At 44.3% G+C, this 26,437-nt stretch overlaps 1 long non-coding RNA gene across 7 annotated transcripts in view; it reads left to right on the forward strand.

The window, feature by feature from the left end:
- LOC135185898 (uncharacterized) overlaps positions 1-26,437 on the forward strand; it is a 34,793-nt gene that overhangs the window by 2,771 nt on the left and 5,585 nt on the right. For 3 of the 7 annotated variants that reach the window (XR_010306676.1, XR_010306674.1, XR_010306679.1), the window contains 4 exons: positions 1,008-1,074; positions 10,084-10,252; positions 19,459-20,595; positions 24,387-24,513. This is a non-coding gene — a long non-coding RNA (uncharacterized LOC135185898). The remainder of the gene's footprint in view (positions 1-1,007; positions 1,075-10,083; positions 10,253-19,458; positions 20,596-24,386; positions 24,514-26,437) is intronic. The other 4 variants (XR_010306680.1, XR_010306677.1, XR_010306678.1 and 1 more) reach the window with 4 other exon arrangements.

The raw sequence follows: 26,437 nt of genomic DNA on the forward strand, positions 1-26,437 counted from the left end.
TACAGTTGCCTGGCAACCAGGTCACAAACTGTGCCCTTTTCTTTGCAAATAAGGATTACACATAAGGACACAAACCACTTTTCTATTAAGTATTTTGAAGTTTGCAGTTAAAAGCAATTTAATTTCCAGTTTAAAAGCAGACCAAAGTGTCCATTTTCCAGCCTTGCAGATAAGACCAAAACTAAAAAGAGTCACCCAACAAACATACTTGTGACAAAAAGTATATCCTTGACAAGTTTCCAGTCATTTCTGAACTGGAAGGTCGTTGGGCTTTCAAAAAATAAGGCAGAGGGGAAAAAAACCCACAAATATTCTGCCTTGTTCTCTACAGTGCTCAGCTGGAGAGTATTCAGTTAAGGAATCATAGAATCATAGAAGGAATCATAGAATCAACCAGGTTGGAAGAGACCTCCATGATCATCCAGTCCAACCTAGCACCCAGCCCTATCCAATCAACCAGACCATGGCACCAAGTGCCTCATCCAGGCTTTTCTTGAACACCTCCAGGGATGGTGACTCTACCACCTCCCTGGGCAGCTCATTCCAATGCCAATCACTCTCTCTGCCAACAACTTCATCCTAACATCCAGCCTAGACCTGCCCTGGCACAACTGAAAACTATGTAACAGTAAATACATGGCAACCTGGACACCTGTCACACATTTGTTGCTGTTACTTAATAAGAGTATTTATAATTAATGCAATGACATGTAAGTAATATTTTGGTGTACCAAATCACAGTTGGTTAAAGCTTTGCCTTTGTCCAATACTGACCTGTAGTATGAGGCGCTGTAGTGTCCAGAGGATTTAATTCTCCGCATCAGATAATATCCTCTCAGTTTCTTCTTCCTGTCTTTCTGTCTTTCCTGCTGTCAACTTGTCAGCTGAAGTGCCTGTTTCAAGGATTATGTTGCTATTAAATCCTGCCACAGCAGGTGCTGGATGTGTGCTCTAACACAATACAGCCCTCACGTCCTGTTGACAGAAGACATTTTGATACTCCTCAGGTCACTGAACCTGGACAACTGATTTGGCACAGACAGCACTGGATGAGCATCTGACATCCTGGCTGAGGTACCTTGTCAAGATCTATTAGTGCTGAATCTTCTTGGGCTCTGTAGCAGGCTTACTTTTGAGCAGAGGGGTTGGACTAGGTGATCTCCAGAGGTCCCTTCCAAGCCCTGTGATTCAAGTACTGCTGTGGTGTTGCTCTGTAGCTAAAGACAGCATTACGGAGCTGGATGTGATAATAGTTTCCATCTTGCCTATGAAAGCCTTTAAAAAGACACTAAATAGCATATATAGTATCTGTATTTGTCTAATGATTAATGATAAGAAAAGACTGGATGAGGCACTTGGTGCCATGGTCTAGTTGACTGGATAGGGCTGGGTGCTAGGTTGGACTGGATGATCTTGGAAGTCTTTTCCAACCTGGTTGATTCTGTGATATATAGCTAGAGATGTAAATAGATATAGAGAAGATGTAAATAGATATAGAGATATTTGATTTTGGAGATCTGCCCATCCTTGGAGTTTTTCTTCACTGATCTATTTTTCTCTCTCGTGGGTCAGCAAAGACAGAGCAGGATTTCTTGGGTGGGTATTTTTCTATGTCTTGCTAAGATGAGCATCTGAATTTAAAATCTTGAACATGGACTGACTCAAAAATGCAGTGTGAATCTGGCATGTAGAATTTACCTGCTGCCATCAGGTTTCTAACTGAGGCTTAGAACCAAACAAATATGGGATGCCCACTGGGGTTAAAATTCTCTCCTAACTTAACTATGTTTTCCAAGACAGAATTTATTAAGTCATGACAATGACTAAAATTAATTAATACTCACAAACTAATCCCCAAACTGACTCCTTTTCATCTTAATTCCATTATGTCATTAATGAAGGAGACCAGAATATTGCTAGTTTTAATTAGGGGTGCTTCTTAATCGATGAAGAGTGCTAAGCCAAATGATGACTTTACAGCTCTGATAACATTTATGATTGCTAATAATAAAACATTCTGCAGAGCTGCCAAGCTAACAAATACATGGCCTTTGGCTGTTGATAAAGTGACCCATTTTGGGGGTTATTCACATGCAGAGCAAAGCCATTCCATGTTGTTTGACCGAAATCTAGCGCTTTAAAATAAGCCTTCTTGTGGTGTCATTGCTCTACAGATGTGGCAGGCAAAGGCTCACTGCAGGTAATGAAATTATATTGCTTTTCCCTTTCCCAGTGCAGGCGAGATGACTGCCATCTGTAAGAAATTCCCACATGGCCTGATGTTCAGCTAAATTTAGTGGTGCCAGCTGGGTCCTGTTCTCAGGGTATAATAACCTTAATATCACAGGGCTGCCTTTGATGGAGCAAGTGGTACTGCATCAGAAATGAATCTTTCATTGCCAGTCCTTGGTGCACAAAAGCCAATTTCGTAGTGGGGAGTCCTTTGAAAGAAGCCTGCTTTTTTAGTTTGCGTGTTGCTCTGCACCCTGCAGCACCCTGAAGGTGCCCTCTTATACCTTTCCACCCTTCTCGTCTCCTGATGGACCTGGGTGATCAGAAAAGAGGTTGAGGCTGGATTTGTTTCCTGCATAATATGTGAGATCTAATTTCTTGTTATTCCTGACTAGATGAGGCACTTAGTGCCATGGTCTGGTTGACTAGGTAGGGCTGGGGGATAGGTTGGACTGGATGATCTTGGAGGTCTCTTCCAACCTGGTTGATTCTATGATTCTGTGAACATAGTGTATTTGGTGGAAATAATGTAGTCAGTGCTCTTTAAAGCTGTTCAGAGATGGATACATCTGCCTCAACCCTTCCCTCATTTCCTCCTCCCTCTTTCAAGTACCATATTAACTAGGGAAAAAAAAAAGAACTTAGAATCCTCTGGGAAACATCCTGGTTAGAGTTATTATGCAGAGCAAAAGAATTCACTAAGCCAGGGAACCTCACCAGTGCAGAGCCCAGAAAAAAAGAATGGCTGAGAAAAACCTTTTGTTTCCCTGGGTTTGTGAAACTTTCACTGATACAAATTCCTGTTGCTGAATTAAGAGCAGCAAAGGAGAGGTGATGTAGGCAATCACTCAGTCATCCTATTTAATCATAGAATCATAGAATCAACCAGATTGGAAATCCATCCAGTCCAACCTGTCACCCAGCCCTAGCCAATCAACTAGACCATGGCACTAAGTACCCCATCCAGGCTTTGCTTGGCAGCTACTCCACCACCTCCCTGGGCAGCCCATTCCAATGGCAAATCACTCACACTTTTAGGTGTAATGACTGAAATGCAAAGTAATGAGTTTGGATTTGCTTTATGGAGGTGTTTTGCCTTTTATTTTCACAACTGAAAGCAAGGAAATAGACAGTGAGTGTGGAGGGAAAGTATTTGGTTTATGACTTGATAAAAGCCTAGACCTTCTAGCCTTGAGAACATGGCCACAAGGGGAAAAAAAAATGTGTATGTTGCTTTTCTCATAGCAGTAGGTAATGGTGTCATTGGTGGTTCAACACCCTCTTCATACAGCTCTCAACTGAAAAGAACATGGTCTTTTAAGTTTGTAAACCTATTTGTTCACTTGGGACTCAGGCAGACAGGCAAAGAAGCATGAAAGATTCAACTACTGTAGTTAGATGCCTGTAAGGACAGATTAATTCATGGTGCCAAGGAGCAGGGGGTTGTATGTTTCATCTTTCACTGCTAAAGAACAAACAGAAGTATAGATACATGAGAGTAAGAAGTTAAACCTTTCACTGTGGTTTACAGTCGGGTTTAAATTCATAAATACATTTATTAAGTCATGTGTGCATCCCTGCCTGCTAGGAAGAAGGGTTTCTTACTCTGATACTTTCTCTTGCCATTCAGATATTAAAACCACGTGTCAAATTATGGGCTGTGTCTCCATAGCCCTTCTGCATCTTTGAGGAACCTATTGAGCTGTCTTTTTTGTTGGTGTTTCTCAGCCTGCAGAAGCACCACACAGAGGTTCACTGTCTTTTCCCAGCGCCTGTGTACATCAGAGCGGCTCACCTCTCGCTCTCTGAGGTGGTTTCAGGCACACTCTGCTCCTTGCTTGCTCTTTCATCATCTGTTGCAGTTGGGAAGAACAGTTTTAAACGAGTTGCTCTCCTAGCATGTGTCTCTCCAAATTAAAGGATAGCTCAGCTGGCAGGATGCTGGTACCCAGCTCACACAGGGTACCAGCTTTCTTCTGCTTTTGACTGGTCCACACTAGGAAAGCAGCCATGTGATTTTGGGAGGGTTCTGACAGCCCTGTGGAAAGCATCTTGTGACAGATGTTACAAAGAAACATATTAAAAAGTCAAACCTGGTAATTCTGAGTGCCAGTCACCCGTGACTGCATCGCTAAGCAAACATCCTTCATGTCATCTTGAGCAGAGAGAAAAACCCTCAAATCATAGGTTCCTGGAGAGGGAATAAAAGGAAAAGCTTTTTCTCTGCTCAGTCTGTTCCTTTTAATTAAAAATGGGTTTACTTTAAGCAGAAGAAAGCAGACATTGCCCCCCTGCTATTGTTCTAGCTGGCAAGGTTGAACAGCTCTAATCCATAATATCTGGAATATCTCATTAATTTAGGACTCACATTTCTTGTTTTGCTCCTTTCGTGCAGTCTTGTTAATTACAGCCTCATCTATAGTAGCAAAGGATATTCTTAAATGCTAGAAAGGAACATCTTTTTCACGTTAATTAGCAATGGAGAGGGGAAAGAGTGAGAAATTACCACGTACTGTACCTGGCAGCAAGGAGGAAGAGATGCATTTGAAGAGTGCCCAGGCTGAGCAGTAGTGCCTGCACTCCTCTCTTTCTGATAAAACAACTCCTTCTGCTTTGTGGCAGTTAAAGGACCTGGAATTTGTTCCTTCTGCTAGCCACAATGGCATATCAGGAGGGCCAAGCTTGTCTTGGTTTACATTAATAATGAAGTTTTATCCTGTTGGCTTGGGGCTGAATGTGGAGGTGTTCAAGAAAAGGCTGGATGAGGCATTTAGTGCCATGGTCTGGTTGGTCGGCCAGGGCTAGGTGCTGGGTTGGACTGGATGAGCTTGGAGCTCTCTTCCAACCTGGTTGATTCTATGTGTTTAGAAGAGCTTGTGACAATCACAGTAACAGCCCAATCTTGATTATGTATTGGGAAATAAGTGACACATCTGCTGCATTTATCTCTGTTTTCCTCTGAGCCCTAGATAGGAAAATAACTGCATTTCTAATAGCACAAGTGAGAACAAGAGGACATATTATGAGAAGCTACATCATCAGTGAGAAGGTGCACAGCTGTGGAGATAGTCCAGAGCATCTATCAAACATTTCACACCAGTTAATGTCCTGGCCAGACTGGGTGGAGCAGCAGCATTGGCAGGGCAAGGAATTTTCTAAAGACACCTTTGAGTTTTATTCAAGGTTCTATTTCCTGGCCCCATTGCAGGGAGGGAAATGACATTTGAAGGAATAGAGAGTTACTGTGGATTATCTTTTCAGCATCCTTTCTTATCACAGAGCACTGCCACTGACAAAAGATCATAACCAGGCGCTTCAAAGGACAGGGCAACAGAGTTTTTGGGACAGTATTTCTGCATGGAGGTGCTTCACACTTATAGATAACCCTCTGGTTCAGCTATCAAAGATGTGCTTGGACCTTGGAATGAGTCAGTATTATTTCCAAAGCTTTGGCTACCTGGTGCCAACAGAAATGTTAATGTGAAATGAATCCATAAGGGGCAAAAAAGAGGATTTTCCTGTTACAATTCTGAGTGTTTTCATGTTTACTTCACAGCTTAATTAAAATGCAAACAGAATATCTGTTTGTCAACACCAGAAGAAATGTTCCTTCAATTTCACTCAACATTTTCAGCCCACAATTTCAATTTGATGGTGGTTACATTTCAATTCCATTAAACATTTGAGCTCCTGTTTTTATGAGCTAGGCAGTGCCAATTTGTTGCCTTTGAGCTAACTCTTTGTTGCTTGGTTCATTTTTTAAGACTTAAAAAAGAGGAAAGTGAAGAAATGAGAAGAGCTTTTTTAGCAAAAGCTTTTAAAAACATGAATGGGGGTTGGGGGTTTTGTTTGCTTTTTGGTTCTTTGTAGTGTTTTCAACTTTGGGGCTTTTTCAGTGTTTTGCTTGTTTGGTTGATTTGAGGTGCTTAGCACCTTGGTCTAGGCTGGTTTAGGTTGATTGAGAAGTCTCAGAGCATCCTGGTGATGCACAAGGACAATATAAATAAATATGAGTCAGCAGTGGCCAAGAAAGCCAATGGCATCCTGCCTAGGATTAGAAACAGAGTGGGCAGCAGGGACAGGAGGGGATCATACCCCTGTGCTCAGCACTGCCGAGGCCACACCTCAAGTGCTGTGTTCAGTTCTGTGCCCCTCACTTCAGTAAAGACATTGAGGGGCTGCAGCTTGTCCAAGGGAAGGGCAGTGAGGCTGGAGAAGGTCCTGGAGCTGCTGGGCTATGAAGAGGGGCTGAGGGAGCTGGGAGTGCTAAGGCTGAGAAAGAGGAGGCTGAGGGCAGAGCTTATGGCTCTCTACAGCTCCCTACAGGGAGGTTGAAGTGAGGAGGGGGCAGCCTCTGCTCCTTGGTGGCAAAAGACAGGAGCAGAGAAAATGGTTCCAAGCTGCCCCAGGGGAGGTTCAGGCTGGATGCTAGGAAATATTTCTTCCCAGAGAGGGTTCTCAGACAATGGTCTGCCTAGGGCAGTGCTGGAGTTATCATCCCTGGAAGTGTTTAAGCAGCCCATGGAGCTGGTGCTTAGGGACCTGGTTTTGTTTTGACCCTGCACTGCTGGGTTGAAGGTTGGCTTGGATGACCTCAGAGGTCTCTTCCAACCAGTTGTGTTGTGTGAGAAGAGGAGGCTCCCAGGTGACCTTCTTGTAGCCTTCCAGTATCTAAAGGGGGCCCTCATCCCTCACCCTGCCTTTCTTACCACCATGACCCAAATCTTTCTGCCACTATTTGCAGTCTTTGGTAATGCAAACACAGGGACATCCAGCAGTCTGCAGGTCAAAGCTCATAACCATGGCAGAGTCCTTTGGAAGGGATTCCAGGGGCTGGCCTATCACTAAACTACCAAATCAATTCCACGTTAAATGTCACTAGTGCAGTTCAAATGGCAGCTAAGTCTCTCCAAGCAGTTTAGTTTTTTTCTTCTCCTTCTCTTAAATTGCATTTTAAAACCAGAGGATGTACATTGACTTGTTCAGCTACCACATTAGCACAGGTTTTCATTCACTACAGAGCTTATTTTTTCCCCCTCTAAGCAAATTTACAGTCATCCTTGAGCAGAGGAAGAAGAGGAGTTTCTTTTATCCTACATTTCACTGGCTTATTATCACATTCCTGTGGTCTATTAACGACTCAGCACTTGTAGGAGGAAAAAAAAAGTGGGTTTTTCACGTTCATGCAGATGCTTTGGTATGCAGAGTCAGCTTCTGCCAAGAAGTTCATCATCAAAGGAAAATAAGGAATGTTTACATTACCTCACAAATTCTTCCTATTGCCCAAGCTTTGTTGTACTTTCTAATTGTCTTGTTCTAAATTATAAAGCAAATTCTTCACTGCCAATTTGTCTAAATGTACCTCCCCCCAGCCAGCTGCTGTCTTGCACTCTCTGCATTAGAGAGTCCAGTACCTTCAGCCTGGAACTCATGCAGCTGCTTCAGTGCTTATCCATTGTAACCATCACTTCCTAGAGGCACTAGAACTGGATCAAATATGCTGCTTTCTTTTCCCAAACTGCATCTCTTTCACCCAGAACTGGGGGCTTACTAATGCTGGGGAAATGCACAGGCTGGCACCCTCTCTCCTCCCTGCCCTGTCCATGAATGGGTGCCGAAGTTACCAGTAAGGAATGTCACAGTCACAGGCAGGTCCATATCTACAATAAGAGACTTTGGATGGATCATTCCCAAGATCCAGTGTGAAATTTCTTAAATGCCCTCCAAAGCTTTGGTAGAAGGACCTGTCAAAAGCAAAGAGTACAGACTATTGTGCTAACACTGCCATGGCTTCATCCACTCTAGGTGGGTTTCAGAGACCACATTTTCACTGTGTGTAGCTGGGCTCATAGAGTGAATTCCCCTCAGCAGCTGGTGCACAGTGAGTGCCTCCTTTGGAGACAGACCATGATTTACTTTCACCCAAAATGAATCCAGCTGTTGTGTTTGGAGATGAGGCTCCTACTTAAAAACTGCACAGTATGAGGGCAGGTGATTCAGAGATGTCCATTAACAGCATAGTCTTAAATGTGATCTAAAATGCTGATGTAGATCTACCTAATGAGACACATCAGTTGGCTCCCACAGCAGGAGGCTTGCTAATGTTCTTCAGAAAGGAACAGAGGATGAAAGCAAAAAGGGTGAAACTTAAATCAGACTCTGGAAAGTTCTCTGGTAGACTACAATCCAGGGATCTTCATCCAGTGAAGCGAATGACACCAAGTTAGGATCTTTTGGAGGGTAGGAGAGCCCCACAGAGGGACCTTGACAGGCTGGGTGGGTGGGAAGAGGTCAATAGGATGAGATTCAACAAGGCCAAGTGCAGGGTTCTACACTTTATCTACAACAACCCCAAGCAGTGCTATAGGCTGGGGGCAGAGTGGCTGAGAGCAGCCAAGGAAGAAAGGGACCTGGGGGTGCAGGTTGAGAGGAGCTGCAGATGAGGCAGCAGTGCCCAGGTGGGCAGCAGAGCCAATGGCATCCTGGGCTGGCTCAGGAGCAGTGTGGGCAGCAGGACAAGGGAGGTTATTCTGCCCCTGTGCTCAGCACTGGTTCCAGTTCTGGGCTCCTCCATTCAAGAGATATGTTGAGGTGCTGGAACACATCCAGAACACCAGCACCAAGACTGATGAGGGGCCTGAAGCACAACCCCGTGAGGAGAGGCTGAGGGATCTGGGGGTGTGCAGCCTGCAGAAGAGGAGGCTCAGGGCAGAGTTCATTGCTGTCTACAACTACCTGAAGGGAGGTTGTAGCCAGGTGGGGTTGGTCTTGTCTGCAAACAACCAGCAACAGAAGAAGGGGACACAGTCTCAAGTTGTGCCAGGACAGGTCTAGGCTGGATGTTAGGAGGAAGTTGTTTGCAGAGAGAGTGATTGGCATTGGAATGGGCTGTTTGGGGAGGTGGTAGAGTCACTGTCCCTGGAGGTGTTGAAGCAAAGCCTGTCTGGGGCACTCTGTGCCATGGTCTGGTTGATTGGACAGAGCTGGGTGCTAGGTTGGCCTGGATGATCTTGGAGGTCTCTTCCAACCTGGCTGATTCCATGATTCTACGACTCTCTAGTGAGTGTTAAGCTGTAAATGTTCTATCAGCTGGATGCAGGTTGTGTTTCTTAGATTTGCACCTGCAATGAAGCAATATTTATGGTGATTTAAAGAAATGGCACATTTATGTCTTATCTTTGCCAGGCAATGACATTATTTTATGAGTATGTTCAATCCTATCAAACCTGGCATCCCATCAGCATTATAGCAGCCTGCTTTAGAGCTTTAAGGAGACTGGAAACAGCATTTCTTATTTTGAAATGCAGTGAACTGCTGCTGAAAAAAAACACTCTGTTTTTGGTTCAAATGCTGTGTTTAAGGATGGTGTGAAATGGAAGTTTGAATTGCATAAAAGACACTGTGCAGAACGTCAGAGCTCCAGCCATGGCTGCTGCCTGTATTTTAGAGCTCTTTTCTTCTTAATGCTCTGCACATTTTCAGAGTCTGCAAATTCTTCATCCACTTACCTGAAGGGTTATGCTGGATTAAAATGATTAGCAGAGTTCTGCCCCTTATCACCTTCTGGAAGGACTTCAATTTGCCATATGTACTTAGTGAAAACGATTTTACAGCCTAACACAAAAGAAAGGGATGCAGCCAGGTAGCATTAAGTTATTTTGGTTGAACTCTCAATTCAAGGCATCAAAACCACTTCTACTTTCCCAGTATTACAAAGGCTTAGTAGAGGTGATCATTGTTTTGTTTTGCTTTTTTAGTTATGGAAGTGTTGCCTTCTGATTTGTATGGCTTAAAAAGCAACGCTCAGTGTGACTGTAAAACTCAGTATTGTTCCCTCTGCTTTCCAAACAGGCAACAGTGCAGAACAAGTAGTCTGACCTGAGTAATAAAGAACTGATCCAGCTGTAGGTCTTATTCAATAGAGACTTCTCCAGAAATGGCTGCAGCTGTTTGCAGGAGAATCTGAAGCAGATAACCTACCTTCTGTTGCTGCTGAGAAGCATATGAAGTAAAGATTCTGGTAAGTCAGGACTGGCATTTTAGCTAAAGATTCACTTAGCTAAACTAATGGACAATATCAGTTGCAGCAAGTTGTATGTGAAGGTGGGTGAGAATTACACAACTGATAATGATCCAGAGAAGAAGAAAATATAACAGGTGTGGAAAACTGACCCAAAACACAGTGGACCAATTTTGATATGATTGACCATGATCAGAAGTAGCTTCATGGAATTAAACCGTTCCTCAGAGCAGTCTCAAACATATTCTGTATGCCTGAGGTGTGAACACCTGAGGTAAGCTCACATCCAACCTTTGCCTAGACTTTGGAAAATGTGTGCAGTTCTATTCCAGGGCTGGGTAATTCTAGAAGCCTCTGGCAACAATATGTGAGGGAAGGGAGAGAGATGCCATTGGAATGGGCTGCCCAGGGAGGTGGTGGAGTCGCCGTGCCTGGAGGTGTTGAAGCCAAGCCTGGATGAGACACTTAGTGCCATGGTCTAGTTGATTGGCTAGGGCTGGGTGCTAGGTTGGAGTGGATGAGCTTGGAGCTCTCTTCCAACCTGCTTAATTCTGTGATTCTATGATGGAGTGAGCAGGAACTGCAGTGGTCTGTGCAGCCTCTGCGCAGCACCAGGCAGCATACCAGCAGCTCTGATGAGCTCCAGGTGACTAAGGATTGTTAGGTCTTTGGTGTGACTTGCAGGGTACTCTAACAAACTCCAGCATGTCATGGAAGATGTTAAACTGGAAGGCATCTGCTAAAGGAAGAATTGAAGAACGGGTTTTCAGAGGGATTTGTTCCCTGAAGCAGTCCAGCTTTTTGGGAGCATGTGTTGCAGGCTCACAGATCAGAATGAAGGGATCACCTACAGAGATGTCTGCACGTGCTATGGTGCTCGATCTGGAGCAGGGAGCAAAACCCAAACCACTGCTGTGAGAACTGTTTCCTCTTTTTAGCTGTGTTGCATACTCATGACCCCCACCATAAGTATTAAGAACTGGAAGGTGGCTTCAGATCAAATGGTAGAAGGAACTGTAAGGTGCTAAGTGGTGGGTTTTTTTTCCACGGGAGGGCTCAATAAAGGCAGACAGAAGCTGAGGTGAGGCTCTTAAAGCCTTGTATGAAGCACATTTTATAAAGGGATTGCAATTGGAGGTACCTTTTCAGCAGCCAGCATGTTTTCAAGGTTGCAGAACATCCTTTCTTAAGGTAAGACATGATGTGAGAGCATCTAAATCCAGCCAGCAGCAGCAGCTTCGAGGCACAGGCACCTCCAAGCAGTCCAGCATACCTGGGTGCCCCCAGCCCCTCTGTAGCCCCTGGCAGGTCTCATCACAGCTAATCTGGTCTGCCCATTGCCATTTCCAAGTCAGGTTCTGAATGCTCTGCAAACCTAAAGGGCATTGTTTGTCTGATTATTTTTTTCTTCTTCTCAGCATAGTTTCCCCAAATAATCATACAATGAATATAAACCACTTTTGACAGTTCATTTGTCCTAGAAATCAATCCAGAAATCTCTAGTAAGCTACATTAAATGTCCTAGGCCCTCACCAGGCTATAAATCTCTGCAGTGCCATTAATCCAGACAGATCATTTGTGTCAGGTCATCTGCTTTTCCTTTAAACCCACCACAGATATTTCTCATGTTCTCCACAGCTACCAGAGCTCTTTAGCTTCATTATAATCACATTCCTATCCCTCACTCCTGATTTCAGTGATCATTTATAGCTCAGCCTGCTGCAAGGCAGGAGAGGGTTCTATATGTAGATGGCAATTAGCAGAGCTTTATATAAATTGCAGGTTGTACAAAGCTCTTCTGAAGTCAGACATTGACTACAATTATGTACAGGAAATTATAAACTGAGTGGGGGCTGCAAAGTTGATGGGAAAATTGTGCTATGTTTGTTAGAGTGTAAAAGCACAAACTCAGTAATAAGCAGTCTTGTAGTGTTTCCACTTAGAATTAAATCTCACTGGAAAGTCTTAAATAGGGAGACAAATGGAGTGCTCTCCAAGTGTGTATGTGGACAGCATGGAGATATGCAAAGACCTAATGACAGAGAAGTGTGCTCCTACAGCAGATGCAGCATTGAGGCTCCTCTGAACCCCAACCTGCACAAAGAGTGATTCTGTTCAAAATAGTTGCAGGTAGTTCAGCTTAAATTCCAGTTGCATAGAATCATTCTCACTACCTGCAAGGAGCCTGCAGTGAGGTAGATGTTGGTCTCTTCTCCTAGGTAACTGGTGATAGGATGAGAGAAAGTGACCCTATGTTGTGCCAGAGGGCTTTTAGATTGGATAGGAGGGAAAATGTCTTTACTGAGATAGTGGTCAGGCCCAGGGAAGTGCTGGAGTCACCATCTGTGGAGCTGTTCAAAAACTGTGCAGACATTGTTCAACTGCAGACTTGGTAGTGTTAGGTTAATGGTTGAACTAGAGAATCTTAGAGGTCTTTTCCAACTTGTATGAGGATTCTACATTTCCTTGTTCTGTCTCAGTAAATAAGTGCAAATTGAAAATAGGAAGGAAAGGAAAGGAGGACAGTCGAGTCTCTCACAGAATAGAATCATAAAATCATAGAACCAGGCAGGTTGGAAGAGACCTCCAAGATCATTCAGCGCAACCTAGCACCCAGCCCTAGCCAATCAACCAGACCATGGCACAAAGTGCCCCAGCCAGGCTTGGCTTCAACACCTCCAGGCACAGCCACTCCACCACCTCCCTGGGCAGCCCATTCCAATGCCAATCACTCTCTCTGACAACAACTTCCTCCTAACATCCAGCCTAGACCTGTCCTGGCACAACTTGAGACTGTCCCCCCTCATTCTTTTGCTGCTTGCCTGGCAGAAGAGCCCAACCCCACCTGGCTACAACTTCCCTTCAGGTAGCACACACTCTGCTAGTCATTTTGATGCCTGATCCAGAGCATAAGCCTTGTGTCAGGTCTCAGCAGAGCAGATAATACTTACACCCAGAAATATGTAGAACTGTCCTCTGCAGCAGAGGACTGGTGGTGATAAATTGTCTTGTCACTGGCTGGAGGCTTTCCAGGCAAAACTGTTCTGCAAGACACCCTAAGTGCAGAAGTTGTGGCACTTGACTCTATGTATTGTGCTCTGCTTTGCAGCCCTGTCCAGGACAGTTTTTCTCCTGTGCTCTGCCTCTAGAGAACAGCTCATGGAATTATTCATGAATTTATTCTATCAAATGGATTCAGTCTTCCCCTATTAAGAGTCTGACCTACAGTCCTTGGAAAGCATTGCTTGGGAGCTGGAGAACATTTTGATTCAAACTTTATTTAAAGAGAAGTGTAAAACTGGCCTAAAAATAAACTAGACTATAAAAAAAATACAGAAGGAACTACATCATAAAATGAACATGGAAAATCTGCAGGAGTTCTCACAGCCCATCCTTGGCAAAAGTCTTCTGCTGCTTAGAGAGGACCTAAATGGGGGCAAGCAACCATCTGGGAAAATATTTGCCCAAAAAAGCCATCCTTTAAAATGGGAATGAGGGAATTGCAGTTTGCTGAATCTGGCACAAAGGAGAGGTACCAGTGTGGGACAGCAGCATGGGCATGTGCAATGCCATAGACCCTACTTGCAGCCCAAGGGACTCAGCACTGGGTTTTGGAGCCTCCCAGATGAGGTGCTGAGGGGTAGAGAGAAACTGGCAGGTAGCTATAAAGCTTGTATTAAATTCTAGCTGTATGGATTAGCTGTTGGAATGTTGATGTGGACTGCAAATGTTTTGGTCCCTGGTTGCTGCCTAATAAACTGTTTCAGTAGTGACCTAGTTTAACTTAGAGGAACTGAGCAGGTTTTACCTCTCTTTCACATTTGAGTTACAAGCCACCCTTTCACAAATACTGATTTGCACACCTGTGTAAGAAGCCACTTGCAAGTACCACTGAACATCCTGAGGTGGACAACTGCAGCATTCTTGAATGGCTGTTTCATTTGGAGCTGAGGTGAAATGAATGCAGAGCTTAAAGGAAGGGGGAAAGTAGGAAAACAAAACCCAAAGCAAAATGGAGCTGTTCGAGAGGTTAAAAAGAACAATCTCATCTCGCATGAGCAGCAGCCTGCTCCTCTTGCTGCTCACTGGAAGACCATCAAAATTCCCCAAAACTCCCTCCAGAGTTTTATTTCTTTTTGGTAGAAAATGTAGCTTTACATCTCTGAAAACACAATTCTGGAGTGAAGTTGTGTTGGAGTATGGGAGGCAATGAGCATTGCTGATGTCTGTGCACTGAACGGGAAAATTGAATTATCCTCTCATAAGCTGCTGTGCTCTGACTTCTGTAGAATACAACAACTCTCAGTTTATGAATGAAAGGGAATTGCTTTGTGACATTTGCACATGGTAAATCTGGTAAAGGTGAAATCTCCCACTCTGAATGGCTGCTACTGGCCTTAGGAAAGCTTTAAATCAAGTGGTTTGGGTATTTTCTCTGCTTTCATCAAGAGGTAAATCGGGTTTGTGTTTTAGCTGGGTAGCATGCAAGGTGAGGGACGTGAGGGAGATTAGCCTCCAGTGGAACAATGAGCTCTCATCACCTCTTTTTGTGTTGGATCAGGCTGTCCTAGAGAAGGGAGGTCAGTGTCAAGCTGTGGCCTTCATCTCAAAGATAACGTATGGGTAGGAAAGTTGTTTAAATTGTGTTGGAGAACGAAGCGCAGCAGCGAGGTTAATATCAGCTCAAAAGTGAAAACCAAGGGAAGGTCATTCGATCAGAAAGAGTAAACATGGACATTTGATAGCTAGTTCAAGCCTGTTGGAAAATCAATTGCAAGCTGCTTCAAACAAGGAACAAAGTGATGCCCCTGCTGCTTTTAGTGAATCTCCCTGTTTCAAAGTGTGGTGCCTGAGCACTGCCGTGAGGGCTGCCAATTCCCAGCGGCGGAGTCCATCGCTGCCTTCCCCCTACCCAAGCCACCACTTAACCCACTGAGAGGCAGCGTTACAAATATCAGAGGAAAAACTCCTGGAGCCAAACCACACTTCAACAATAACAGAATTGGTGGGGGAAAAGGTGCCTCTCTACCATGTTTGCTGTTTTTTACCATCTCCCCAGCGGGCAAATATGTTTATTCATTTTAGTATGTCTCTTTCTGAATAGCAAGCAGAAAAGCACTTTTATTGCTGGTAATGGCTATTGTGCCTTTTTTCTCTCTGATATGCCCAGACTCTGATGTCAGCTATCTCAGAGATGAAAAGAGGAAAAATGGGGTTTGCAGCAAACACAGTTTGCAGTGTCTGCTGTCACTGCTTTCGAGGGCTGCATTTCAAGTGCGAGCTGTGGTGTTTGCTCTCCCCAGAAAACTGGAGCAACTGCCTGTTGCCAGACTCTAATCTCAGCATGTAGAGATTCAGCCATTAAGCTCCTATCAAGGTTAATTAAAGTTTTGAAGGCAAAGGTTTGAAATGCAGACGTGCTGGAGAGAAACACATTTCCTCTCAGGATTAAATACAAGTCAGTGGCTGAATCTTTTTTCAGCTCCTTGTTAATCCAAGCCTAGTCCAGGTGACTTTTACCTGTCAAAATGGGACCTGAATGGCTCAGGACACACATTTGGTGAGCTGGGACCTTAACTCTAGCTGAATCCCCATAAATTAACCAGGAGATGTCAGCTAGCAGAAAGCGATCAAACAAAAACGTGACAATAAACTGTTTAGCAATTCTAAGTTAGACAGCAAAGAGAGGGGAATTACAAGTCAGACAGAAATAGGGAATGTGATTGGAGAGATTTTGCATCATGATTCAAAAACAAACTAAAGACTTTTGCATTCAGTTTTTCCCCCCCCCCCCCCCCCAAAAAAATTGTTTTTCCAAATAGGGTAAGTGTTCATAAAAATCCATTTGTAACAAGTCTATTGCACCAACTTGGCCTTTCTAAAGTGAAACTGAAGATTCAGCATTTGGAATATCCCAGAGGAAGGATATTAGCTAACTGGATGCTAACAGTTCCATACAGATGTCTGCTCATCATGCAAGTAGTTTGCTTGGATGTGAAGACACATTAGACTCCAGTGATCAGGAAGTGAAAAATGGTAGCTGTTGCTTCATGCTTTTCCAGTGTACGTGATCAGAATCTCTGCAGCTTTTCTCTAGCACATCAGACAGCAAGGCTGAAGGAGGCGATGAAAAGGAGGGACACACAACTGTGTACACAAAGGAGGCTTGGTTTCCAGTAGAGTGGGTATTTGTGGTAGGTGATGGGCTGCAGAACAGGTGCCTTTAAATCAGCAGACCATTATGCATACAGCTGTTAACAAGACAAAGGCATCTAATTCCACCTACTGTACATTTAATTGTGCTCCTAGTATGCTGGTCACACACAGATTTCAGTGTGACATTTAAAAGGAGGTCTCAGATGGTTTATCATGTACTTTATAATCCCTGATTTGCAAAAGGCCAACTGCCTGATATTACTTCTGAGGTCCAGAAGATAATACAGCTGATAGCTTTCTGTGGAAAGTGAGTAGGTTTTCATTAAATCTTAAACCTCCACTATTTATTGCCCTTTCCCTAATGTCACACTTGTTATTTGTCTCTCTAAATGATGCTCAAACCCTAAATACTGTGTTGTAGTTTAACCCCAGCCAGCAGTTAAGCACCTTGTGGTCTCTCACTTCTCCCCAAGAAATGGGATGGAAAGATAAACAGAGGAAGGAAAACTCATGGCTTGAGATCAAGGCAGTTTAATAGGACAGAAAAGGAAGGGGAGGTAATAATAATAATAGAACACACAAAACAAGTGGTGCATGATCTGGATGAGGCACTTAGTGCCATGGTCTAGTTGACTGGATAGGGCTGGGTAATAGGTTGGACTGGATGGACAAATGGAGGGCTCTTCCAACCTGGTTTATTCTATGATTCTATGATGCAACTGTTCACCACTTGGGGACTGATACCCAGTCTCCAAGCTGTGATATTCCCTGGCCAACAGCCCCCAGGTGATGCCTTATGGTACAGAATACTCCTTTGGCTTGTTTAGGTCAGCTGCCCTGGCTGTGACCCCTCCCAGCAACTCTTGACCCCCCTAGCCTCCAGCGGTAGGGTAGAGTGAGAAACTGAAAAGTCCTTGACTTAGAGTAAGCACCGCTCAGCAGCAACTAAACCATCAGTGTGTTACCAGTGTTATGCTCATCCTAAACCCATAACACAGCACTGGAGCAGCTGCTAAGGGGAAAAGTAACTTTTTTCTAGCTGAAACCAGGACACTTTTTGGGATGTCTCTTTTTCACTATTCTTAACAATGATGTAATCATCCTTATAGCTAGTGTAACTTTAACTTTTAATGGAGCTGTTGATAGGATGCATAATGAAGATCTTCCATTAGGGATGAGTCAGGCAACCAAGAGTTGTATCAGCACATATCCCCTAGCACGTCACTGTTCTCTCTGTTCCAAACAGGCTACAAAATGTTTCAGCTCCTGGAAAGCACATCATTTATTCACACTAGAACAAGTTACTTCTGAAGGCAACAGATGAAAGCAAAAGTCTGTTCCTTCACAAAGATGGGCTTTTGACTGGTGCAAGTGCCTGCAAATAGGGAATAAAGCAATTCCAAGAGGCCCTTCTGATATTTCTGTCATTTTCTATTGAAGGGAACCACTCCACATTGCAAACTAAAGTCACTGTCAAGTCAGTATTCAGTTTTGTCTTCTCTTCCTCCTCCCTTCTCCTTTACCAAAGCTTAACTATCATGCCCTCCTCCACAGCAGCCTGCCACTTACACCAGAGGCGATTACTCTTAGCTGCCCTTCACCAGCATCACCATGGGGGCAGCTGCACTGACCAAACAGGATGGGTGCTTGTGGGTGCATCCCTTCTCTGTGCAGTTCAACACCACACCTGGGCTTTCTCCATGTGTCAGGGGTCCCTGTGTACCTCTGATGTTAAAAAGCATGTCAAGCTCACATGTAATTGTGCTCTGTGAGGTTGCTACTGAAAGCCTGAATACAGTGTCTGGTCTGCTTGGGATTTCAGTGGTGGTGAAAGGACAAGAATAACAGATGGCAATCCATCCTCTCCAAAAATGAACAGTTAGGGGCTTAGTAGCAGAAAGGCACCACAGAGCAAAGATTTGTGTGAGTGGTGTGATTTTTTTTTCATGCTTCTCAGAATAGTTTTGCAGAATCTTGGGCAGTTGCTAGGCCTTAAGGTATTAAAGTTTATATATCACCACTGTGAATTTTTCTGCTTGAGAGTGGAACAGAAATGTGCTTTGTGGTCAGGTTAGTCTTTATGAGTCTCTCTTGTTTGTGCTGCAGCTTGCACCCAATATCAGCTACTGCAGTGCCAGTGCAGACTGTGGATCCATCAGAGAGAATGTCTGTAAACATGATAAAGCGATGTCTCATCGCCCTCAATATCAGTTTATCTCTTTCCAGTTCTCCCTTTTTACTCTCTCATAGGTGACAGTGGTGATAAAAGGAACATCTGAGACAGAGTGTTGTCCAGAGTCCAGCTGTTCTTACACCACACTGATGTATTTAAGACCACAACACTCTCAGCAAAGTGATGACTGACTAAAAATAAAGCACTTTAGTAGGGTGGAGTAGGAGGATGTAAATTTTAACCTGACTTTTGTATTCTTAGCATAGAATCAACCAGGTTGGAAGAGACTTCCAAGCTCACACAATCCAACCTAGCACCCAGCCCTGTCTAATCAAGGAGACCATGGCAGTAAGTGCCTCATCCGGTCTTTTCTTGAACATCTCCAGGGAAGGTGACTTCACCACCTCCCTGGGCAGCCCATTCCAATGCCAATCACTCTTTCTGTCAAGAACTTCCTCCTAACATCCAGCCTAGACCTCCCTTGGCATAACTTGAGACTGTGTCCCTTTGTTCTGCCCCTGGCTGCCTGGCAGAAGAGACCAACCCCCATCTGGCTACAACCTCCCTTCAGGTACTTGTAGACAGCCTTATTAATGAATAACAAAATCATTTAACAGGTGTTATGTTTATCCAAGGGGCTGTTGTGTGTTGCTTTACGTGTATTTATGAGTGTTCTTGAATAGAGATCCTCATCAGCATAGAAGATTTGCATTGTTAATTGCAGTACAATTGCAATACACTGCAAACAGTTTCTCTAAAACACCACCTAATTTTGCTGCTAGGGCCTTCCTTCCACAGGCAACAGGAAATACTTGAGACACCAGCTTTGGGTGCTGGCATGTGAGGTGCCTGTGCTTGTTTCCTCCTTCTCCTCTAGAAACAGCTGAAGCTAACAGAGCCAGGAGAAACTCCTCTGGTGGCTGAAGAAGAAAATCGTAGAGGAGCTGCTTTGGGTAGAAGCTCAAGGTTGCATACTCCCAGAGGACAGTGGGAGGGGGACACAGCCCCAGCCTTCTTCAGAGATTGTTTCACAACATGGATTTGGACTGAATGAATCCAAGCTATTTAGGAGTGACTCCAGGCATGCAAGCACAAGGTAAAACAAAAAGCCAGCAACAAAGTGTGATCAGCTCTGGAGGGTGAAGCCTCTACTAAACCAGAGAAGAAGCAGTGGCAGCAAGATTAAGTCCTGTAAGAGCAGACAAATATGAAAACTCCTTTCTGAAGATCTTCTGTCAGAAGATAATCCCCAAAGTCTCCTGAAATCACAGTGGATATAATTGCTGTGTGTCCCCTGGGATCATTTCTTTTACTGGTCAAGCCTCCCACAGCTTCACTTGCTGTGTAAAGAATATTCCTTTCAATGCGGAGATGAAAAGGAAGGTTTTGTACTCACCACAGAAAATACACTCCTATAAACGAACCCTTTGGTCCTTGAGGAGTATTGGAGGAAAAATAAAAGTCATGTACTAATTTGCTTGCTGAACTCCAGCCCCCAGAAGTTTCTCCTGTCAGAACAGGCAGAGCATGCTGCATGTCCTCATGAAGGGTAGCTGTGGGGCTGTGCATAGATAGGTTGATGTTTCATTAGAAGAACCTCTGCCCTGGCCCCAAGTGCTGCTGAAAGGTGAGAGTGTGGGTTAAGGTGGACCCATGGCTGTGCTCCTGTGTGCTGCCCTCCTGCACTGAGCTGTGCCAGCAGCAATCTCCAGCCAGGTCTCCAGCTTGGTGTTGCTGCATAATTCTGGAGTAAAAAGCCTCCTTCTCTAAGGAAACAGTCTGGTAGCAATCTCTTCAAAGGAGCAGCAACTGCAAGTCAAATAGCCACGACTAATGTTCATTTGACAGGTCCTGAAGAGCCAAGACTTCAAAACAAAGCCTGGCATCTCTACACTGTGGCACAAAACAGGCAAGAGGAACAGAAATTAGATATAGAAGGAACTTGGTTTATGGATGCTTAACTTACAGAGTGAGATCCTCAGTTCCCTGCAGTAGAACATCTCCCCTGAGCAAGGTAAGCCTGTCCTCGCAGTTAGGGATGCCCACAACTCCCCTGATCCCTTCAGTTGTACAGAACAAAAGAGTTTACAGTATTTCCTGCCTCCTATGCCATTTATTTCTCCTGGACACAATAAAAACAAGGATATAAGGGAGATGGATTATGTTTTACCTGCCCTGTCTATAAACAGACCATCAGTCTGCAGGGGTTTTCCTTTGGTATCCATCACACTAAGCACACAGTGATGGGGCAGTGAACCGAGCCAGTGAGAAAGGGTAGTGGCTCATTTATTAAATTAAGAAATAAAACATGAGTTTTTTTTTTCCCTGGGAGGCAGAGAGTGGTGTTGGCTTCTAGAACTTGTTATTGGCTCAGCAGACAGGATAAAGAAACAGAGTGCCAAGAGAATAAGGGGGAAAAAAAACAAACTGAGAGCAAACTGTTTACATCAGTGGTGCTTTAAATGGGAAAGTAATACCAGCTGCACTCTGCAGTGTGTTTATGATTCACCAGTGCTTAAAGATGACACATCAAGCAGGGCCTTCCACACCAGAAACAACACTAAACTGTAATTTTCTATATGATAGGATATCCAATACAATATTTCTACTCCATCTCCAGTCCCAATTAAGGTAGCAGTCAACAGGAGATGGAAAAGCAATTCTGTTCCTGACACATAAATACATTTTGGAGTGATTCGATATGCTGATTAAGCTATTCATAACAACAGAAGTGTTTATATTTCTCATTCATTTTACCTTGAAGCATCAAAGTACATCCACTTGAGAATATAGAGAATTTGGGGTTTATTTATTGCTATTGCAAGGCAGTGCTGTAAATTCAATGGCTTTGGTACGAGGCATAAAATTCATCTGTAATAATCAAATTGCAAGCAGCTGTGAGTGCAGTTTAACCTGAAGAACATAACCTTTTGATTATCTGTATTGTCTTCCTTGGCAATTCGTGCCAGGTCATAGAATCATAGAATCAACCAGGTTGGAAGAGACCTCCAAGCTCATCCAGTCCAACCTAGCACCCAGCCCTGGCCAATCAACCAGACCATGGCACTAAGTGCCACAGCCAGTCTTGAACACCTCCAGCCACGGCCACTCCACCACCTCCCTGGGCAGCCCATTCCAATGCCAATCACTCTCTCTGACAACAACTTCCTTCCAGCATCCAGCCTAGACCTGCCCTGCCACAACTGGAGACTGTGTCCCCTTGTTCTATTGCTGGTTTTCTGGGAGAAGAGACCAACCCCACCTGGCTACAACCTTCATTCAGGGAGTTGTAGACAGCAATGAGCTCTGCCCTGAGCCTCCTCTTCTGCAGGCTGCACACCCCCAGCTCCCTCAGCCTCTCCTCATAGGGTTTGTGTTCCAGGCTCCTCACAAGCTTTGTTGCCCTTCTCTGGACACCTTCCAGCACCTCAACATCTCTCTTGAAATGAGGAGCCCAGAACTGGACACAGTACTCAAGGTGTGGCCTGAGCAGTGTTGAGTACAGGTCCAAGAGATGTAGGCTTTTAAGAGTTCTTTTCACAGTGTGCCACACAGAGGGGTGAGTAGGTTCACTGCCATAAAGGACCCAGAGAAAAGTGTGACTCCTCTTGAGGCAGATTTGGGCTCGAAGCACAGCCAAGGCTGTTTGATTCGTGGCTGTAAGTGCTGCAAGGAGCAGTCATGTTCCTTATTGCTGCTCCTACCTATCCCATTGCAACTCCTTGGCTACCAGCCTGCACTCAGGGCAGCTGCTAAAGATGGAGAAGAGGGAATGGGTGAAGAAGGAAGGAGGCCTCCCTTTTCATTGGGAAATGAAATTGCATTCTGTGAGAGAGAACAGCTGGCAGGAGGTTATAGCCGATGGTGGGGTGCAGCCAGATTTACAGTTATGGCTAAGGTAGGAATGTTTCTGTGAATTTATGTTCTGCAGACAAGTTTTTTATGGCTCTAATGAGAACCCATGTGCTCTGCTGTGGAGCCTTTGTGTAATGGTAGCTACTAAAAGTTGCACTGATGGTTCTTCCCCTTGCCTCACCCTGTGACTGGGAGTTGTCTTTTTGTTTAGCCAGACACTCTGTCACTGTGGATGATGTCTGCAAGCCTCTTGCATTCCAGAGAAGAAATTACTTCTGAAGAAGAAAGCAGCTCATTACCCATGGAATACAGCAAAATGAAAATGATGTTTTTATGTCTCGAGGTGCTTTGTATCTTAATTGGCTTAGATGCTGGAGTTGTATAAAATAAGCAAAGCAAAACCAGTTTCAGCTACTTCTTTTGAGCTGTTTACTTGCACTGGTCTTTCAGGGGGGATGAAGAAGAGTAGGTGCTCATTCTACATGAACTTGTCTTGTTGAAAATATAATGGAAGCTTATAAAGCTGCACTTAATTAGCATAAAAGCATATTAAAATATCCAGAGAGAAAAGTTAAATAAGGTTTAAGAAGGTGGTTAAAAAAGGAGTTAGAAATTATGTCCCCAGCACAAGAAGGACATGGAACTGCTGGAGTGGGTCCAGAGAAGGCCACAGGTACGGTCACAGGGTTGGAGAACCTCCTCTATGGGGACAGGCTGAGAGCGTTGAGGCTGTTTGGCTTGGAGAAAAGAAGGCCAAGAGGAAGCCTTAGAGCATCCTCCCAGTCCCTGAAAGAATCATAGAATCAACCAGGTTGGAAGAGACCTCCAAGATCATCCAGTCCAACCTAGCACCCAGCCCTAGCCAATCAACCAGACCATGGCACCAAGTGCCTCATCCAGGCTTTTCTTGAACAATTCCAGGGATGGTGACTCCACCACCTCCCTGGGCAGCCTATTCCAATGCCAATCACTCTCTCTGCCAAGAAACTTCCTCCTAACATCCAGCCTATACTTCCCCTGGCACAACTTGAGACTGTGTCCCCTTGTTCTATTTATTGCTGGTTGTCTGGGAGAAGAGCCCAACCCCACCTGGCTACAGCCTCCCTTCAGGTAGTTGTAGACAGGAATGAGGTCCCCCCTGAGAGCCTCCTCTTCTCCAGCTACAAGAAAGATGAAGAAGGACTTTTTACAAAGCCTTGTAGTGATAGGATATGAGGCAATGGCTTTAAGCTTGAGGAGGGCAAATTTAGACTGAAGTTAGAAAGAAATTCTGTCCAGTGAGGGTGGTGAGACACTGGCGCAGGTTGCCCAAGGAAGTTGTGGCTGCTCCCTCCCTGGAGGTGTTCACAGCCAGGCTGGATGAGGCCTTGAGCATCCTGGACTGGTGGGAGATGTCTCTGCCCATGGCAGAGGGGTTGCCACTGGATGATCTCTAAGCCCCCCTCCTGAACTAAACCGTTCTATGAACCTATGAAAGTGAAATGTAATTTAACCTGAGCTGGAAAACACACACACAATAAGGCTGGCTGGAAATCTATTAAAGTGAAAATCTGTAAATCCATCTGCTTATTTTAGTAACCTAATAAATTTCAGCACCTCTGTCCGAGGGTTTATTATGATTTAATAGATCTGCCCTACTGCATTTGCAGTCTAATTTAACAATGCAGCATCAATTTCTACCAATTATGTGTGTGGTAAACCAAACAATTCGAGAACTGGAACACTTAAACAAGGAATGTCATCTGGTTGTTGGGTTAGTTTGCTTGCTGTAGGCTTTCTTTTCCTGAGATTGTGGGTTTCACAACAATAGGAGAACCTTATACATATATTTTTCAGCCTGTTTAAAAACATTTTGAGCTTTTAAAAGAGATAAGAAGGCTTTTGACAAGCAATAGGTTTTTTTCTTGGCAAAGGTCTACCTCATAATAATATTTCTCTTCCAAATTACAGGTTTGACACATCTTAAAACCAGACCACAGGATAGAGAAGCATAGTAAATCTCTCTTTGTTTATGAGAATGTCCTTTCAGTGAGTGACATCTGAACCTGGGGGAAGTCTATCTGCATTTCCTCCAGTGGTGAGTTGCATAGTGCTGTCTGCATCTACTGTGCTAGTTTGAGGCTAACTGGAATATTTTAGTGAGAGAAATGAGATGCTAGGCTGTGAAAAGGAAACAATGGTGATGGCTGCTTCACTCATAGGCTTCTGAGATCTATAAAAACAAGAACATAAGTGTGGGTCTCTGGGAGCCTGTGCTTTTTCCTCCTTGGTCTGCTTCTGTTGGTCTCTTCTCCCAGGCACCCAGGGACAGAACAAGAGGACACAGTCTCAAGCTGTGCCAAGGCAGGTTTAGGCTGGATGTTAGGAAGAAGTTCTTCATGGAAAGAGCGATTGGCATTGGAATGGGCTGCCCAGGGAGGTGGTGGAGTCACTGTCCCTGAAGGTGTTTAAGAGGAGGCTGGATGAGGCACTCAGTACCATGGTTTAGTTAATGAGAAGGTGCTAGGTTGGGCTGGATGACCCTGGAGGTCTTTTCCAACCTGGTTAATCCTGTGATTCTGTTTCATTACATTAAACTGGCAGAAATTGTTATACACTCAGGAGGACAAGCAGTTCCTTCAATAATATTCTCTGCAAAGGAGTTTTATGTGTAGAAAAGAATTAGAATAGAAAACACCTGATTTACAAGTTCAGTCAATAGAAGTGAAGCAATCCTGACTGCAACTCTTTAAAGGATCAGGTGAAAAGCAGAGGTATGGAAAAGAGGAGAATCAACTAGCTAGTTTAGTTCACCTCTCTGAGTGATGTTTGGCTCATGCTAGCAGTGAGTAACGCTGCTGGGTGCTCAGAAGGCTTTGACCAGCATTACATTTTTACAAGCATAGTGAATTTATATTTCATAAGGCTTAGAAAGGATACACAGAATGAGGAAATTCATTTCACATTTGCAAGCCAAAGGAAAAAAATAGCAATGAAAAGATGCTTTGTGAGGTAGCATTTTTACCTCAGCATTTTCACACCCCTGTTATTATGGCAGAAATAGACAAATGAAAAGCTTAAATGAGGGAGCAGGTGAGAAGTGGTTAACTAACTTGCCTACCAATCCCATGGAAGGTGGCATTACTCTCTGAACTAAAGGTAAGCCTTGTCTCAAGTGCCCTTCTACCCAGAAATTTCATTCAAAAGCATCAAAGCCTCTTCGTAATTTTGTACTGCAAATGGAGCAATATTTGATTGAGTGGAGACAGGCCACCAAGTCACTTAAGAGTTCGAGTGTGCATTGTTATGCTGGAGACAGAGAACTAAATGCTCTTCATTCTTCTGGAGGGTGAGATCAACTTCACAATAAGCCTGTAATATAGTGCACTTCTCAGGAAGGTGGAAATGTGCAGTTTGCTAAGGGGAGTGAGGGGAAGAGTCTGACACAGGAGAAGTGGAAGGGCTGGGATTACAGTTCATAGAATCATAGAATCAAGCAGGTTGGAAGAGACTTCCAAGATCATCCAGTCCAACCTAGCACCCAGCCCTAGCCAGACAACCAGACCATGGCACTAACTGCCTCATCCATGCTTTTCTTCAACATCTCCAGGGATGGTGACTCCACCACCTCCCTGGGCAGCCCATTCCAATGCCAATCACTCTCTCTGCCAACAGCTTCCTCCTAACATCCAGCCTAGACCTGCCCTGGCACAACTTGAGACTGTGTCCCCTTGTTCTATTGGTGGTTGTCTGGGAGAAGAGACCAACCCCACCTGGCTACAGCCTCCCTTCATGCAATCCAGCAGGTTAATATCACATGGAAGTGCATGAAACCAAGTGTTTCTCCAGCTCAGCTGAATGAATCAGTCTGAACAAGCCTAAGCAAAATGATAACTGTGACTTTTTTTGTGTGTGATTTTATTCTTCTGCAGACACAAGAGGAAAAAAAAAGAATTTTAACTGTTGTGGCATTGCAATTCAGGTGGAAAGCCTCTGCCCAGTTCTGCCTTGATTTTGGGTCC

This window comes from Pogoniulus pusillus, chromosome 24, assembly GCF_015220805.1.
Source record: "Pogoniulus pusillus isolate bPogPus1 chromosome 24, bPogPus1.pri, whole genome shotgun sequence".
Classification (NCBI taxonomy): domain Eukaryota; kingdom Metazoa; phylum Chordata; class Aves; order Piciformes; family Lybiidae; genus Pogoniulus; species Pogoniulus pusillus.